Source organism: Lycium ferocissimum, chromosome 4 (assembly GCF_029784015.1).
Source record: "Lycium ferocissimum isolate CSIRO_LF1 chromosome 4, AGI_CSIRO_Lferr_CH_V1, whole genome shotgun sequence".
Classification (NCBI taxonomy): Eukaryota; Viridiplantae; Streptophyta; class Magnoliopsida; order Solanales; family Solanaceae; genus Lycium; species Lycium ferocissimum.
In genome coordinates, this window is record NC_081345.1 from 18,220,157 (window position 1) to 18,225,293 (window position 5,137).

The following is a 5,137-nucleotide window of genomic DNA, read 5'->3' on the forward strand; positions in this document are numbered from 1 at the left end:
GTGGTCTTTTTACTTATTTTCTAGTGTTTGGTAAGTAAGCAAAAATAATATCATCCCAAGAGCAATTATATGTAATCTAACAAAACACAGCGTGGGTGGAAGTGGGTGGGGAGTGGGGGTTCTGGGATGGTCAAGGGCTGAAGGTTGGGTGGGTGGGTGAGGAGGAGACAATGAACTTGAAAATTCAGTGACATGTCCAGAATTTTTCATAAGCAGTGTCACCATGTAAAAGAGTGAACAACTAAATAAATCACTGTAATAATATCATATTATAAAAAGACAACTCAAATCATATTCATAAAACCCATTTCAAGTACATTATTACAATTCTCCTCGACGAGATTTCATCTTTTAAAAGGTATACATAATAGACTCATTAAAAATATTATTAAATACTTCTTTTTTTATATAAGGCAGCAAACGGAAAAAAGAAACGAGAAGAAACTTATAAATATCTTTTGACAAGTGGGCAGCCAACAATGTTATTTTATTAGTTATATTCTAATTAAAAAAAAAAAAGAAAAAAAACACTCAGGGCTTTAACTTCTAAATAACAATCAATTTTTTAGGATTTTAAATGGAAGTACCACTTTTTTTAGGATTTTAAATGAAAGTGCCCGCTTTTTAGGATTTTAAAACCGCCACGTGTCAAAAGATTTTTCACCGAATAACAACCACTAAGGTTCAGTTCTCTTAGAATTTTAAATGAAAAATATTAAAAACAATTGAAGCTTTGCGGGTTCGAACCCGCGACGTCTCGCAGAAAGGTGCAGCGCATGCCACCGAGCCAACAAATAACTTTGTACACAACCAGTGTCCTTTTAATATTTGTACGCCTTATTATCATTTTATTTAAGGAAAAGGGCCAAAATTATCCCTGAACTTTGAAAAATAGTTTATTTATACCCTTCATTATACTATTAGGCCAATTGTGTCCTTACCGTTATACTATTGGGTCAATTGTGCCCTTACCGTTATACTATGGGCCAAATATGCCCTTAAGTTACACGGTCTGCCACGTATCACAATCACAATCGCCCAACCCATTTCCCCCTATAATTACACCCGAATTAAATTATCACCGGATCCGATCCGTCACTTAATTTCACCCAATCCATTTTCGTTATAATCTCTGCTTTGTACAGTTTCCAAAAAGAGGTGTAATTGCAGATTATCTCTAAAAATTTGTGCAGTTTCCGAAACTATATTTCCCTATCCCTGGAGTAATTCTTCAATGGCATACCAACAAGCCACCATTTTTTCATAGATCCAAGAAAATACAAGGCGACTTTTTGGTGCTTCAAATATTCAAAGTTAATAAATCCATTGTGATTGTGACACGTGGCAGACCGTGTAACTTAAGGGCATATTTGGCCCATAGTATAACGGTAAGGGCACAATTGACCCAATAGTATAACGGTAAGGGCACAATTAGCCCAATAGTATAACGAAGGGTATAAATAAACTATTTCCCAAAGTACAGGGGTAATTTTGGCCCTTTTCCATTTTATTTATTACTTATATATGTATATCTAGTAAAAAAAAAAAAAAAATCAATGAATCAGTGTCACGTGACACCCCTGGGGACAAGGTAAATCCGCCCCTTCTTGGAATGTTACTTATGAAACTCGTTTTCCCTAATTTCATTAAGGAAGTTATTTTTCTTATTGTTAAGGAACTTGCTTTCCCAGAGAAAATGCTCAAAAATTTTGACCAACCAAATATGAGAAAATTAAACAATATTTTTCACCATACCAAACACACCCTTAGATCAGCGCAGAATCTATGATTTCTAGAATATGGGTGCATTACTAAAGAAAAGAGAAAAAAAATGCATTAAAATGGAAATTGATCATTGTTCCTCTTGGTATATAACTAAGCTTTTAACCAAGTGCACCATCAAGTCTTTTTGTAACATTAGTGCCATCAAGTAATATTAGATCAATTATAAAAAATATATACATAAAATATCTAGTTTTACGGAAAGACCATGAATTCACGTGCCCCAAAATTCATACATAAAATCACACTTGCCTTAGATTAGTCATTCATGATGTTCGATATTATAATACTAGCTAGGGAGATTACTAAATAGTGTGTATTTGGTCTAGTGAACTCGATTTTGGATTTGTGAATAAGATAATGAATAAATAGGTTATTGATAATTTAGTTATATTCCTGGCCAACCAAACCTGAGAAAATTTAAAAATACTTTTCTCCATATACTAAACACACCCTTAGATTAGCCATTCATGATGTTCCATATTATAATACTAGGAAGATTACTAAATAGTGTGTATTTGGTCTACTGGACTCGATTTTGGATTTGTAAAAAAGGTAATGCATAAATAGGTTATAAATAAATCAGTTATATTCTTCTTTCATTTTGGTATTGTAATTTTTGTCTTAATGGGATTTAATGTATTTTTGTTGGTAGGAATTTAATGGTAAATATAATAGCTCTATATGCATGTGAGTTGGTTTGAGCCTTATAAAACTTTATCATTTGAATTATGTTCCTTCTCCTCTTCTATTTACATTAATTAAAGTGGTAACAAAAGCCTTATAATTTAAATGCAAACATATATTCCTAAGTGATAGCAAAAATGTGATTATCATAATAAAAGGGAAAAAAATGTGGTATTCAATTCTTTTGATTCTTTCTCAGTTGAAGTTTTTGCCAAAGATGACCTCTTTTTGGGCACCTCAGCTGAGACAAAGCAACAACAAAAAAGTGTTGATGGTTCTTCTTCTGCTTCCTAAATCGTCGATCTCCACCACACCAATGGACTATATGAGTTTTAATATTTGAGATAGATCGTTATATTCTCTTTATCCTCTTATTCTTCAAAGATCTGATCATTAGTGTGATTTTATTTAATTTCTCAGTGATCTTTGAAAATCGTCGATCTCCACCACACCAATGGACTATATGAGTGTTTTTGTTTTTCCATCTGGTGTCCGATACCCGCATTGGGGCGCTTCCTAACAAAGACGACTCTGTACTCAGGAGAACTCGAACCCGAAACCTCTGATTAAGGATGAAGAAATACTTGTCACTCCAATTCATTTTTTACTATATTGTATGTACACATATTTATTACTAAAGATCTAACATTTTCAAAGACTTTGCTTTGTAATAGTCTTACCTACTATGCAATATAGACAAGTACTTCTTCCGTTTCAATTTATGTGATATAGTTTGATCGCACATGGAGTTTAAGAAAGAAAGAAGGAATTTTGAAAATTATAGTCTAAAACAAGCCATAGATATTTGTATGGCCGTAAATCATTTCATTAAGGGTAAAAAGAGAAGTTTCAAATTAAATTATTTCTAAATATAAAAATATGTCATTCTTTTTTAGACAGACTACAAAGGAAAGAGTATCACATAAATTGGGACATCGGGAGTAATACGTTAGTTGTTGTTATTATTATTATTATTATTATTGACCAAAGTGACGGTCGACTTGATCTTTTTCTTTTTAAGATTATCATAGATAGAGGAATAGAATGGATATATAGAAATTCTTTAGATGAAATAGCCTAAATAAGTCAATGCAGAAAATCAATTTTTTTTTATCTTAAAGTGAAAATAATATTTATTCTTAGCCGAATGTGGCGTGGAATTAGCAATTTGCCTTTTCTATCGATCCATATAGATTGAGTTGAAAATTAAAACAAGTTTGAGTGAGGCTAAGGATGAATAGAAACATAAGGATTTTACTTTGGTAAGAACATTAATAACTTCAACATCTTATTTATTGATCGAGGCAGATTAAGTAAACTGAATTTTCATTTCAAATAATTAAGAAAATTTAATGAGAACTACCAATCTTATGTTAGTTTAATTTGGATATACAGTCAGACCTCTCTATAACAGCATCCGCATATAACAACACTTTTCTATAACAACCAAGTTTTTTCGGAACTGATTTTCTATGTTATATGTTACTTCTCTATAATAACATTTTACCTATATTAACAACAAACAACTTTATAACAAAGACACTCTTTGTAAAATTACTCCCATATAACAGCTATCTTCCTTTTTTTTGGTAATATAATAATTAACCATCTTATAAAAATAGAATATATATGATTACCAATAATAAGTTTAAAGAATTTGACCAAATATATGATCCTTTAATACAGTATTTATGACAATATATATATATATATATATAGTTCATCGTTAAAAGATTTTTCTTTCGTTATATAAAGTGTGATTAAGCTTAGAATTTGGCAATTGAAAATGAAAAATTAAATTTTATGCATCTTTTCTGTCTATAATATCAAAAATATTATCTAAATATCAATACTGTGATAGGTGCATAACAGTCATTCTCTATAACAGTCAAAAAATTTCCCAACGATACTGTTATAGAGAGGTTTGACTGTATAATTAACTTAATTTCTTCTTAAGTAAAAACTAACATAAATCAAACTCAAAATCTTTTTATCGTGTATATCAAGGGACAAACCGTAAATATAAAAACTAAGGGCACATAAAAAGTTACTACTCCCTCCATCCCAATTTATATGTCATTCTTTCTTTTTTAGTCAATCAAAAAATAATGACACTTTCCTATATTTAATAGTAACAAGTTAACTTTAAAATACTCATTTTACCTTTAGTGAAATCATTTACGGTCACACAAATATCAATGGCTCATTTTAGACCACAGGTTTCAAAAGTATTACTCCATCCGAATCAAAAAGAGTGTTCACTTAGCCATTTGGCACACCCATTAAGAAAATACTAACTCCTAGAAAAAAATAGGTAATTTGATTAAACTGCCCCTAATTAAATAGGTATTGAGATTTGATCACATAACAATTAATGAGGATAAATTTGAAAAAATAAGTTTAATTCTTTCCTGATTTGATAAGTGGACACTCTTTTTGACTAAAAAAGAAAGGCTAAGTGAAGACTCTTTTTAATCCGGAGGTAGTACTTTACTTCATAACCTCTGTGTCTAGTCAAACAACTTCATATAAAATGGGACGAAGGGAGTAATAGAGTATAAGTAACAAAAATAAAGAAAAAACAAAGATTATATTTTCTCCATTTTCTTTTTCAGTTTCCACATATTTTTCTCCTTCCTATACGAACTCATTTTCTTTAAATCTTCTT